General features: G+C 33.6%; 2 protein-coding genes across 5 annotated transcripts in view; one reads left to right on the top strand and one right to left on the bottom strand.

Moving 5' to 3' along the window:
- The window catches only part of LOC140436540 (phospholipase A1-like), a 234,149-nt gene that overhangs the window by 125,789 nt on the left and 93,578 nt on the right, over positions 1-14,782 (bottom strand). The gene's annotated exons all lie outside the window — the stretch shown is intronic.
- The window catches only part of LOC140436539 (lactosylceramide 4-alpha-galactosyltransferase-like), an 82,305-nt gene that overhangs the window by 41,455 nt on the left and 26,068 nt on the right, over positions 1-14,782 (top strand). The window contains exon 1 of one of the 4 annotated variants that reach the window (XM_072525441.1): positions 4,550-4,574. The exons of the other annotated variants lie outside the window; for them this stretch is intronic. The gene's annotated coding sequence lies outside the window, so the exon portion shown is untranslated. Of the gene's footprint in view, positions 1-4,549; positions 4,575-14,782 lie in introns of those variants that run through there. 4 annotated transcript variants of the gene reach the window in all.

The following is a 14,782-nucleotide window of genomic DNA, read 5'->3' as shown; positions in this document are numbered from 1 at the left end:
GTTTTCATCATCTGGCAGTCGATATTGGGAAATAACATTGTCAATGGTATCGTTTACTGTTCTTAAGTTTTGCGATGTTGAAGGTAAATCTTGTAAATTGCCTTGCATTTTTTGTCTCTTGCTCTCCAGAACACCTTGATTTGACGAAGAACTACTTATTTCGTCATCACTATCTAATTCAAAATTTTTATCACGAACACTGTCATCACTCTCCTCGTCTGAAAAAAACTCTTCCACTAGCTTTTGCAAACGCTTTGCTCCATTTCATATGACATATTGAAAACTGATAATACACACTACAACCTCGCCTACCGACAACCAACTAATAACTAACACGAAATGCATTTGTCTAGCGAATGTAACGTATAAAATAAACAAGTTACGACAGGTTTATTCTTGCCTTATACGAGAAGCAAGTGTGCATCACATGGCTCCAGGAATCCAAAAGTTATTTGTGGCCACGAGATGCACACGTGCTTCTCACTTAAAATAATTCTAAACAACAATAAAAATGTAAGATTTTGTACTTAAACTAAAGTAGAACTATTTAAAACGCATACACTAATACTGTAAATGTATTTAATAGTTTGGCCCACATAATTTTTTTTTAATATACATTGTGGCGTTTAAGGTGTTAAAACACTCACAGAAATTAAAAGATTTCGCAAATAAAAACTGACATTGAAGTATTTGAAATATTGAATGTCAAGATTAAATTGTCTTAAGCACGTTCGTTACAGCAATACGATAAAAAATTAAAATTACTTAAAATGTAAAAATAAAAATAACAATAAAAGAAACGTTAGAAGAATGATATTTCTTTGATGAAATATTAAGGTTAGTTGTTATATTGAACAAAATTTATAAATATTCAAAATAGCCAACATTCACCTTAATATACATATTATAACTGTGTATAAAAAAGTCTTGCAGTAATGCAGACCTACATAAGTGGTCATCCCTGTAAAAATGATTTTTCTTTCATTTCTGCGGCGAACCCACATTTCATTAGGATGAACACAGTCCATGGGTGGGGTCCCAGGGTGAGTGTTTTGTTTAACACATAAAGTTTTTCCACTGGCGTGATTATGAGTTCTCATTGGAACGTGTGTTAAAAAATCAAAAGGAATAAATATTTGGTGGATATGGCGCGGGAAGGTGAGTCAGTAATAGATTTTATTATAGCTTTTTTCTTTTTTAGATATTGCATGGGTAATATTTACATTGTATTGTTGATTTTTAGTTATTTACAGTTAATGAAGGTTATATATCTTTTTCTGTTTATGACATCATATAGTTATATAGCGATAATTTATCTCCTAAGTTGACGTTTAAACATCTCTCTCATAGATTTTAATATTTTTCTTAAATGACTTTTTCGGATATTTAACCCGACGATAACTGTTTCGGTACGGGTATATTTTAGCTCAAGCTGTAGAAAAAAACATTTTTTATGGCACATCCTCTTTAACCCTTCAGTAGTCGCTAGGAATTTTTGAAAATTAGTAGTCGCGCCCGGTCGAAACGACCGTTTGGTCTTTTACTTCTTAGTTTGTGTTAATAAAAGTATTTGGAACCAGTTTAAGTAAAACACGATTTTATTAAGGTTTAATAAGTAGAGTAACATATTACAAAATAATATAAAAAGTAAACTAATGTTAAAAACACTGGACAGAACATTAAAAAAACTATTTTCTACTCCGATAAAAAAAAGAAACTTTTAGTTAATCCTAATAAGTTCAGTTTGGGACTCTTCGCATACTGCACATGTATGTTCTCTGCATAAAAACTTAACATACTTAAACTTACATTTACAGCAGGAAACAGTCGTTTTCCAGAGTAGCATCTACCATGTACTCCTTCATTCGTTGGAGTGCCGTCTGTGTTAGGAATATTACATATGGCCTTAATACGTAACTTCAGATCTCTATTTAAATTGTCTACTGTTGCTCGGACCCGTAGATGTTCATCCCTAAGAGAAAATGCTAAATGCTTCAAAAATTTTCTTCTAAGCACTTTATTATCAGCAAGTTTGTTACTTGCATGAATTACTAGCGAATTAATGCCTGCGATATTTAGTACGGTGTTAAAAATTACCATGGGCCAACGTCTTGTTTTTCGCGAAACATCATAAGAGGAGGATAACTGATCAACGACGTCAACCCCGCCTTTTGTTTTATTATAAAACCTCAGAATTTCTGGTTTATAATGTTCAAATGTTTCTCTATCTATAGCGTCGTCATCATGTAGACTTGAAACAAGCAATACAACTTTGTTCTTTTTGGGGATATACGACACTAAGGTACATGTATCGCTAAAGGCGAACATACTTGATTTTAGAGGACGAGATCCTTGTAGTAATTCAGGGGGCAGTTCACTTTTGTTCTTTCTAATGATCCCCACAACAGTCAATCCAAATTCTTTTTTTAAAACATCTATTAGAGGAATGCTAATGAACCAATTATCTAGAGTTGTAATGTTGCGCCCAGAATTCTTTATTGGCGCACACATTCTTTTTACAACTTCTTTCGGGGAATTGTCTACAGTAAATGGGCCATCTGGTTGACGACCCACATAAACCTCCATATTTATGGCATAATACATTTCAGCATCACATAAACTAAAAATTTTGAGCCCATACTTTGAGGGTTTGCTTGGAATATATTGTATCCAAGGGCAATTCCCCAAAAATCCAGGAAGCATTTCATCGCATGTTAAATTTTGCGAAGAGTTATATCCCGATTTACACTTTTCTACGAATTTGTCAAAAAATACTCGGATGGCGGCCATCTTATCCAGTCTCCTACGTTCTTCACGATCGACCTTATCATCAAATCTAATGCATCTTAGAAGAAACCGAAATCGGGATAAGGACATAACTAGTCTAAATATTTCAATACCTTCGCCATTAGTTTGCCAGATATCTTCTTATTCAGGTGATGGGCTTTATATGTCCCTGCCAAATATGTATAAAAGGCCTATAAGAGCGCGAATTTCAGATGGGTTTGTAAGCTTTGCATCCCTCTCCCTAGAGAGATTGCTTGCTATACTTTCAATGTATTTATTAGTGGATTCTACAATTATGTAAATCATGTCCTCATCAATGAAATAACTCCATATTTCATAAATGTCTTTCAACTTTTTCGTAAATCTATTAGGTCCAGGTGATTGTTTTACTAAATTAGGCTTGCTCATACGTACCCTTTTGTTTTTTCTTTGATGCTTTCTCCACACTGTACCCTAAAAACACTTTCTTCTTGTACATTATTCAGTAAAACTTATCCTATTTCCTCTAAATCCTGTTCTTGTTCGCTTTCCGAATCTTCCGACCTCTCATCAATAACTTCCGGATTTACTTCATTCTCGTCATCGTCGTCGTCATATTCTATATCAAGCGGTTCTTCTTCCATGAGGGCTTGAAGTCTCCTTTGTTCCTTCTCATAGTCCATTCTAAAAATAAAGCCAAACAAGTTATATATAAAAGTTTGCTGTAGCTTAAAATTATAAAAAATTATAAAAAAAGTAATTTAAAATTTGATGACTAATTACATAGTAAAAGAAAGAGAGGTATATTCAAAAGTTTACTAAACAATAAGACAAAAGTATAATAGTATATTATTTAAAAAAATTAGCGTTTATACATACCTTAAGGTGATGAGAAACACAATAAAACGATTTATAAAAACTTTTTAGCTGACTAGACGCGCGCGGAAATTATGACCTTTGCGCTGTAACTCCTAATCAACAAACCTCCCGCTACTCTGATTTAGTACTGAGGACTGAGGCTCCTCGTATCGAATGAGGAAGCTACTGAAGGCCGTGGTTGCCAAATGTAATTTTTTCCGAAATATTAGCAATTTTTAATACGTGCGGTCTTTTTGACCATGTAGCGACTAGTTAAGGGTTAAGAGAGTGACACCTTCCACTCTGGACACCAAGTATTTTTCACTATCTTTAATGGGAATTTACCACAATTTTAGTTTAAATTACGTTGACTTTGACGTTTCGATTTCCACTTCGAAACTGCTCGGCACCGCATTTGAAACCAGATGTATAAAGGACACTAAATATATTTTTGATTATGCCAAATCCTCTTTTTGTTATAATAATGTAATACTATTTTGAAATGTCTTGCAATGAAATGTATTTTAAAATCTTGTTAATTTTAATGTCCTGTGACTTATTTATACGCATATGAACGTTCTTTTGTTAGCTTCCACTCCTATATATTTAAATAATCCGACCAATCCAAATGTAACGTGTAAATGATCATTAATAGTGTCCCTTTTAGTATAATTGTTTATGTTAATGTACGCACGTGATATCCAAAAAAGACCTGGTCTTAATTTTCACCATATTGATTAGTATTCCTTATTGTATGAAAATATAATAGAACCTACCACTTTGGTATTCAAGGCGAACATAAAGCTTTATTATAACATAAAGGAGTGTATTATAAAAAGTGGAAATTGATTAGATTTAAAATAACATCGTATTGATATGTGTCTGCGGCATAAAAATGTGCTAAGGTGTTTAATAAAGAACAAATCATAGCAGAGTGTAAACATGTATCGGTAAGTGTGTTTAAAATCTTTGTGCTTTTGTTGTACATTTCAATTCAAAACGTGGCGATCATTATATCCATTCTATGGTAATATAGTTGTGACCCTGAACTAGTCTTGTTAGTTTTAAAGTTAAGATATTGTCTCTTTTGAGGTTCCCATTTTCTATAAACTTCTTGTAACATTAATTTGTCTGACGTAACTCGTATATCTGATCATTATTCAGGAAATAATCCGGGTTTTATGTTCTATCCTTCTCTATAAAGAATCCTAAATTAGATAATTAACCCTGCTGTCCTGTTCGGGTCTATTTGACCCAAAACGGGTCAAATACGTTCATACGTTCGGGTCAATATGACCCACGTATTTAAACCGTTAAAAATTTCCTGTGTACGTATGTTTAGTTGGCAGTGTTTTATATTTTCTAACAGTGTTTGTCAGTCATGTAAGTTTATAAATAAAAACAAGTTTCTGCAAGCTAGAACTTGTAAAAAATTTGAAGTGTAGCTGGACGATGTCAGGTAGAACAGCACGTCATGTAGAAGGAAGTGGGGGTGGTAGACAAGTGGTAGGACACTGATGATATGTCAAGCGCATTCATGCCATTCATATACATTTCAGTCTATTTTTGCATGTTGATAATGTCGCATCGAAGAACGCTAACCGAAAATGAGCTGCGCGAGCTCGCGAACGTGTCAGACAGTGATGAATACATATCAGAAACAGAAAACCATACAAGCAGTGATAGTGAAGAAGAAAGTAGTGAGGATTCTGTTATTCCATTCTACGTACCACATCCTGTAGAACCTTCTGTAACAGTTCCTTCGAAAGATGGTAATATTCAGTGGTCGCTTGATCCTCCTTATCAACGCGGTCGTTTTTCTACGGCCAATGTTATAAATAATGCTCCAGGAGTTACAAGGTACGCATGTGCACGAATTTTCGATATCAAAAATTCATTTGACGTGCTCTTTTCTGACATAGTTGCAAACCAAATTATTAATATGACAGACATAGAAGGCCAGAGTGTTTTTGGAACCAACTGGAAAGACTTGGATAAAATTGGTTTTCAAGCATACATTGGTCTTTTATTGTTAGCTGGAGTTTTTAAGTCCCATGGTGAATCAACTAAAAGTTTGTGGAATGAAGAAACTGGTCGTAGTATATTTCGAGCAACAATGTCCCTTGAAGTGTTTACAAAAATTTCGCAAGTGATACGTTTTGATAACAAGACTACTAGACAGTGTTATGTATGGTTTTCATGTACGGATATACTTGGCAACGTTGCACTCATGACAACCACACATGACAATAGATTTAGGTCATGGACTACAATGACATGTGAACTGAATTAAGGTTAAGTTATACAATTCTTATAAAGCTTAATAAATTAATAAAACCTATCGTAAGTAGCTTTATGTTATGTCCAACAGTCCTAAAGAGTAATACATTACATGGTGGCAGCGGAAAAGTGACGATAGGTTAAGTTGTGTTAAAAGCCGGTGCATGTGACAAAAGCCTATAAAAAATATATGTAAGTAAAGGAGCTATACTGTGCTCGAATCAAGATGACAGATACTTGTAAAGGCTTAGAACCGTTTAGTTTCCAAGGAAATAATATTTCTCACGAGTGGAAATTTTGGAAGCAAAAGTTCCAGTTATTTTTAACAGCCTCCGGCAAAAGTGAAAAACCAGACCACATAAAAATCGCTATTCTCCTAAATCAGCTGGGAGATGAAGGGCTGAAGATATTCAATACCTTCGAGTATGAAAATGTTGGAGATGATCAGAAGTACAATGTTGTTTTGTGTAAGTTTGATACATACTGCAGCCCTCTTAAGAATTTAATTTATGAACATTTTAAATTCTTTAAAAGAGATCAATTACAAAATGAAAGTATCGATCAGTTTGTAACTGCCTTGAAACAATTAGCATCAACATGTGAGTTTAAAGAAAAGGATACTTTAATTTTGGACAGGATTGTTTTGGGTACACATGATCTACGAATTCAAGAAAAATTATTACAATGTGCTGATTTAAAACTAGCACAAGCTATAGACATCTGTAGGGCTATGGAAAATAGTGCTGTTACTCAACGTGAAATATCCAAAGAAAGTGAAAGTGTTAGTGTTGTGAAGAAAAGAAATGAAGAAAACAGACCTGGATCTACAGGACAGTCAAGGTATGGTTCAAAGTATGAGAAGGAGCAGTCTACAAGCCACAAAGTTACTGACAAAAATACAGGTAACCATTATATTCAGTGTTATAAATGTGGACTTCAGCATATTAGGGGTAAGTGTCCTGCATTTTTCAGATATTGTTCTTTGTGTAACAAAAAAGGACACTACCGTAAATTTTGTCCTGATAATAACAACAAAGTCCATGAAATCAATGATAACGATAGTAGTTGTAGCAATTCTGACACTGATTTAACTGATGAACAGGTACTAGTGTGGACTGTTAATGAAATTAATCCGAACTCTTCAGAATGGTTCCAAAAAATCATTATTAATGGTAAAGAGAGTATTTTAAAAGTTGATACTGGAAGTGAAGTCAATATATTGAACAGTAGTGATTTTAAAAATTTAAATATTGATTATAAAATGCTTGAAAATACTAATAGTTCATTATCTAGCTATACTGGACATGTTATTAATGTTGTTGGTAAAATTTATATACCTTGCTCTTTCAAGAAAATATTTAAAGATTGTCTGTTCTATATTTTAGATAATGATAAACAAAAATCTCTATTAGGCCTAAAGGCAGCAAGAGACTTTCAAATTGTTTGTGATCAGCCTAGTGTTAGTATGATAGATAATGAAACAAATCATATTATAAATAATTATAAGAGCATTTTTTCAGGTGTAGGAAAGGTCAACAGGTATTTTAATATAACTTTATCTAGTGATGCAGTGCCATTCATAAGTGGGACACGAAAAATTCCACTGGCTATAAGGAGCCAAGTTAAAGATAAACTTGATGATATGGTACGTAAAAACCTTATTGTACCAGTTAGTGAACCCACAGAATGGCAAAATCCTATTGTAGTTGTTCCGAAAAATAAGGGATCTGATATTAGAATATGTATGGATCCTGTGTATCTAAATAAATATGTTAAAAGAGAAAGGTTTCCAATTCCTACTCAAGATACTTTATTTGCTAAGCTTTCAGGGGCTAATTATTTCACATTATTAGATGCGTCATCTGCTTTTCTTCAGTTGCCTTTGAATTATGAAAGTTCACTTTTATGTACGTTTACTACACCTTTTGGTCGTTATAGATATCTGAGATTACCATATGGCCTTACCTGTGCACCTGAAATTTTTCAAAAATATATGTCTGAACTTTTAGATAGTATATCAGGAACAATAACATATTTTGATGATATTTTGGTTTTTGGATGTTCTAAAAATGAACATGATAAAAATTTGAAATGTGTTTTAGAAAAAATTAAACAGAGTGGCTTAACTTTGAATTTAGGAAAATCTAAATTTTGTCAAACAAAAGTGAAATTTTTAGGTCATCAGATTAGTAATATTGGCATTTCACCTGATCATGATAAAACAGAAGCTATTACAAAAATGACACCACCAAGTAATAAAAAAGAATTACAACGTTTTTTGGGAACCATAGTATATCTTGCAAAATTTATACCAAACCTGTCAGAACACACTAGTCCTCTAAGATGTTTACTTTCTAGTAAAAATGAGTGGCATTGGGGACATAATGAACAGGCATGTTTTGATAAACTAAAGAATCTTGTGGCGTCAGCCACTACTTTGCATTATTTTAACCCTGACAAAAAGACCATACTCTCTGTTGATGCCAGCCCATATGGTTTGGGGGCCATGGTCTCGCAAGATGGGTTTCCAATTGAATTTGCATCAGTGTCATTAACTCCAACCCAAAGGAGGTATAACCACATTGAAAAGGAGCTTCTTGGTATAGTGTATGGATGTGAAAGATTTTCATTCTATCTTTATGGCATAGATTTTGAAATAGAGACAGACCACAGACCTCTTTTAGGTTTGTTAAAAAAACCTTTAGATGAAATGTCACCTAGGATCCAAAGACTGGCAATGCAATTAATGAGATATAAATTTTCACTCAAATATGTTCCTGGTAAAAATCTCAAAGTTCCTGACAATTTAAGTAGAGATCCTTTGAATAAAACCATAAATACTAATTTTATAGATGATGAAAATAATTTAAAAGTGTATTCTATTGTAGCAACATCAAAAGAAAATGAAAAAAGATTGCAAAATGCAATTGATACTGACCCATCTTTACAAAAAGTTAAATATTATGTTTTAAATGGGTGGCCTGAGCATAAAAGCTCTGTACCTTCTGAGGTGAAAAAATTCTGGTCTGACAGACATGATATATATTTATTAAAGAATGTATTATTTTATAAAAAAAGGTTAATTATTCCTGAAGAATTGAAGGGTGAATTTCTTGATGTTATACATCAGTCTCATCAGGGTGTAGTATCATGTAAGAAGAAGGCTCAAGAAGCAATTTATTATCCGGGATTGATGAAGGATATAGAAAACATTGTTCTGAACTGTCTGACTTGTCAAATGAGCTATAAGAGCAACAATAGGGAGCCATTAAAATCACATGATGTACCTGAAATACCTTGGCAAAAAATTGGTATTGATTTCATGACAGTAGCCTCAAAAGATTTTTTAGTTGTGGTTGATTATTTTTCGAAGTTTGCAATTGTTAATAAACTAATGAACAAAACGGCTAGCAGTGTTGTAACACAATTAAAAAATTTGTTTGCTATTAATGGACTGCCTTGTGAAATATTTTCTGATAATGGTCCTCCATTCAGCTCTCATGAATTTTTAAATTTTGTCCGTATATATAATATTGAAGTAACAACATCAAGTCCACAATATCCTCGTAGCAATGGCATGGTGGAAAGAACAATACAAACAATAAAAAACTTGTTTTTAAAATCTGTTCAAACTAAGAAAGATCCATTTCTAGCTGTATTAGATTATAATACAACTCCAAAACAAAATTTACCTGCTCCTTGTGTGTTGCTAACTGGAAGAAATTTCAGAACCAACTTACCAGTCAGTATGGAATTTCTAAAGCCCAGACATTCTAATAAAAGATATTTTACACAATTGAGAGAAAATCAAAGAAAACAAAAACACTATTATGACAAAGGAACAAATAGGTTACCAGAATTAAAATCAGGACAACAAATTTTACTTCAAGAAAAGAAAAGGAAATGGAACCCTGGAGTGGTTATGGCAAAGAAAGGATCAAGGGATTACATGGTTAAAGTAAATGATACTGCTTATAGACGTAATAGACACTATCTTAGACCTGTACGGTCAGAAGCACAGCAACATGCAAATGCAAATTGTGAGCAAGCATATGTGAAAACTAGTCATGAAAATGATATTGTGACTACTGGAAGGACAAGTATGGGAAATATGAGAGCAGTTCTTTGTCCTGATGTACCTGATGATACAAGGGACTGTAAAACAAATAACACTATCAAAGATATTGATGTACCTTCAACATCTAATAGAACATCACCCATCAATGACATTAATGTACCCTCTACATCATACAGTACTTCACCTGGTTTGAAAACCTCCAGAAGTGGTAGAGTCATTCGCCCTCCTGATAGATTTACCTATTGATATATTTGTGAATTATTGTTATTTATGTACTTATGATATATTATGTGAATTAATTTTTGTTTATTTTGTTTTTATTAAAGGGGACGTGTTATGTATGGTTTTCATGTACGGATATACTTGGCAACGTTGCACTTGGCAAACGGAACCTTAAGTGACAGCAGTGACATGACAACCACACATGACAATAGATTTAGGTCATGGACTACAATGACATGTGAACTGAATTAAGGTTAAGTTATACAATTCTTATAAAGCTTAATAAATTAATAAAACCTATCGTAAGTAGCTTTATGTTATGTCCAACAGTCCTAAAGAGTAATACATTACAGACAGGATAGGAGACGATTAGATAAACTTGCTGCAATACGTGAAATTTGGGGAAAATGGGTGGAAAATCTACCAAAATTTTTTAACCCTGATGAAAATGTTACTATCGACGAGCAATTAGTAGCCTTTAGAGGTCGCTGTCCCTTCAAACAGTACATTCCAAGCAAGCCAGCGAAATATGGCATAAAAATTTGGGCTTTATGTGACACCAAAAGTTCTTATGCTCTAAAATTGCAGATCTATACAGAAAAAGAAGCAGGTGCCGCGCCAGAACGAAATCAGGGAATGCGTGTGGTGTGCGACTTGACTAATGATTTGAAAGGCCACAATATTACTTGCGATAATTTTTTTACATCGTACAATTTAGGCCAACTTCTAAAAAGAAAAAATACAATGCTGGGGACTATAACAAAAAATAAACCAGAGCTTCCAGCAAAAATTGCGAATAAAGAAGTTCAAAATTCGTATTTTTACTTCACGCTAGATACCACTGTTGTTAACTATATTCCTAAAAAGAATAAAAATGTTGTTCTTATAAGTACTTTGCATCATGAAAAGGCTATTAGTGACAGAAATGACAAAAAGCCCCAAATTATTTTAGATTATAATTCCAGTAAGGGAGCAGTGGATACTTTAGATCAGCTTTTTGGTACATATACATGTAAGAGAAAGACAAATCGCTGGCCCATGATTGTTTTTTATAATATGCTGGACATTTCTGTCTACAACGCGTTCGTTTTATGGACATCAATAAATCCCCAATGGAACACCAATAAACTTACAAAACGGCGAATTTTTCTTGAGGAATTGGGAAAAACACTGGTGAAACCACTTATCCTTTCCAGGAAAAATTTACCAAGAACCAAAGACACAAGAACTGGTAAAAAGGACACGAGCAGAAGTGAGTAGAGAAGATGGAAATTCTAGTTCGTGTGAACCGTTTATGAACAATCCAACTCCACCTGCTAAACGATCACGCTGTAAATTTTGTTCTAAAAACGATAATAAGACTAATATTTTATGTTGTATATGTCATAAACATATTTGTAAAACCCATTCTTTTTATTACTGTCCCAGTTGTAAACTGAATTAAATTTTGTAGATATTTGTTATTAGGCTTTTCTGGTTAATGAAAGAAAAAAATACCTTTTGTTTTTGTTAATAAGGTTTAATTTACATTAACAACATCATTTTTGTTTAATTAACCATAATTTTTTGTTAGTAAAGTTTTGTTTAGCACTATTAGCTTATTTTATTTCGATTAAGGAGCGTAAGCCATAGTTGGGTCATATTGACACGAACAGTACATTTGTGTAGTTGAATCGAACGGGACAGCAGGGTTAAATCAACTAAAGATAATCTTCAGCAGAGAAGTTATCTATGCTCAAAAATTGAGGACATATTAAGAAGAAGAAATATAGCCTTAAGATGTGATTGTATCATCTGCATCTCGAAAGTCTCCGAATATTTTTATTTATCATTGTATGTGGGTCAGTACATTTATTAAAACCGAAAATACATGCTACTGTGAATATAATTTTCCATTTGAAAGAAATATTTAGTCCTATTATCTGTTAGTATAGTTTTTGCTTATACTATTATAGTTATTTACTGTCCTCCTACTCCTATGAACCACCTCTATTGAGGTTGGCCACCAACATGGCAAAGTCTTGTTTATTGTGGACGTAATGTATGCAGTGTTTCCTTCAGTTTTGTTCCATTTGCTTATATTCATGAGGCACGATTTTTTCTTTCTTTCTTTACCATGTTTTCCTTCAATTTTTCACTCAGTAATTAGTTATAGTTGGTCGTATTCTTTGTGGCGCATTATAATGTCCAATATGTAAGGTTTTCCTAACTTTGACGATCTTTAACAGATGTGACCAAGTATTCATCCATTTTTAAAATTGTATCAACATAATAATATTCCAAAGAATGGTAATGTATTTTTAGATTTAGATTTTTCTAATGCTTGGGGGCCAGGATCTACAAGCGATTCCCTTGTAGATCCTAGCATCCATCATGTGGGTTATGCATGTTGCTTAAACCTCGATGTGAAAGAAACAAATATAAATAAGTTGGGTTATGATGAGTTGTCTTATGATTTTCGGAATGGCGATTACATAGCGCTTAACAACTTCCTTGCTTCCATAGACTGGCAGGTATGTATGGTTAATAATATTGATGTTGCTACAAAATTATTCTATGAAGTTCTTTCCATAGAAATTGCTTACTTTGTGCCATTGAAGAAATATAGTTCCAAGTGGTTCTCTGCTGATCTTAGAATAATGACTCTGGAGAAAAAATATACTCACTATGTTTACCTTCTACTACAATATTTGACCTTCTCTGATTACCATAACTAATATTTTTAATAGCATAAATGAGCTGCCCAATAAGCTTACTGCTGGCCCAGATGGAGTGCGTAATTTTTTATTAAAAAAGTATCTGTACCTTGTAGTAAAGTATGTTATATTGTTTAATAGATCTCTGGAAACCTCTATGTTTCTTTCTTCATGAAAAGAAAGGTATGTTGTTCCTATATTTAAAAATGACCAGAAAGACAACATTGAAAATTCGCGTAGCATTTATATACAATCTGCAATCCCTTAGCTCTTCGACCGTTTATAGCAAAGCAACTTTCATGGTTCTGTAAAGTATTAATATCTCAATCACAACATGGGTTTCATAGCAAAAAATCCATTGCAATAAACATTTGCTATCAATTTGATATATTATCTTAAGTGGAAGACCGTAAACAGGTAGATGCAATATACATACATAGATTTTTCCAAAGCATTTGATCGTGTAGATCACCAAATACTTTTGGGCAAATTAATTAATGTGGACTTTCATGTCAGGTTTGTTGAATGGATTGAAAAGTCTACATCTGGTAGAAATCAAAGAGTCAAGATAGGTTGTCATATGTCTGACAGTATCTCAGTAACATCTGGAGTTCCTCAAGGAGGCCACACTTCTCCACTTCTTTTTACAATATCTTCGCTAACGACATCACTTCTTGTTTCCTAAATAGCAAATGTCTAATGTTGGCAGATGACTTGAAATTTTGGAAAGTTATAGATTGCCTAAAAGATTAAAAGATCAAGCCTTGTGCAGTGAGAGTGAACAATGCAGAATGCAGCTCGGTGAGAGTTATGGGGCGCGAGAGAGGGAGAGTTAATGCGTAAGAAAATGATGCGAGATTTCTCCCAGCACGTCGCATTTTTTCTCAGCGGCATAGGTAACCTTTCTTTACGAACGACCGCGACCCTTGTACGTAGTACGGATAGAAAACCCATGATTTAGTTCACTATACTTAATTTTTGTAGCGAAAATCTTCTCATTTCCTTATTCTCGTTCTTCAAACGATCATCTATTGTAAAATACCTTCTTAAATTTTTTTAGCCGAGGGTACATTGTATTTATCTTTAATTTTCCCTGGTCTACTACTATTGAATTTTCTGAAATTTCAACAGATACAAAATATTGTTACACCTTTTAAAGTTTATGTTATTTTCGATAAAAGACAGCAGTCTAATAATAACTGAACCGGATGTTGTTACCGTGATACCGTGACATTGCGTGGTTGCGTTGCAGATCGCAGTTTCACTACACCGTACACCGTACAAACCGGACGTTGCGAGATTATCGTAGGTCATAAATTTATATGAAGTAGCCACGCATAAAGCTACAAATCGCTTGAACATTTATCATTAATGAATAATTTTTAAGACTTGTTTAAGGAGAGGCAATTCGATTATGTTATTTTAGAGTATGTTTACAGTTCATTATATTATTAGGTATTCTTATTTACGACTATATTTTTCTTTTGGTTTTTGGCTTTTTCCTTCTTTTTTCAATCGTGATAACTTTTTTTTATTATAATTCTCTCAGGTTTGGTCAAATCTTTGTGGGAATTTTCCCACAATTTTCGAAATGTAACCTCTACTTCGCACTGAAGGCATACTCGGTTTTGTATAATTTGTAAAAGTATCTTAGTGTGTGGCTCATCAAACTCTCTCTCTCTTGTCGTTTCCTCATTGCTGAGGATCGTGATTTCCTACAATGCGGGCTGTCAATTCTCTCCATCTCTTGCGATTTTGGGCTGCTCTCATGGACTCGGAAAACGTCTCTCCAGTGGCTTTCTGTACTTGATCTGACCATCGGATAGGTGAGCGTCCTCTGCCTCTACGTCCTTCTACGTTTCCGCATACAATTAATCTTTCT

The sequence above is a fragment of the Diabrotica undecimpunctata genome, chromosome 3, assembly GCF_040954645.1.
Source record: "Diabrotica undecimpunctata isolate CICGRU chromosome 3, icDiaUnde3, whole genome shotgun sequence".
NCBI lineage: Eukaryota > Metazoa > Arthropoda > Insecta > Coleoptera > Chrysomelidae > Diabrotica > Diabrotica undecimpunctata.
The sequence above is the reverse complement of the archived record's forward strand: the minus strand, read 5'-3'. Positions and strand labels throughout refer to the sequence as shown.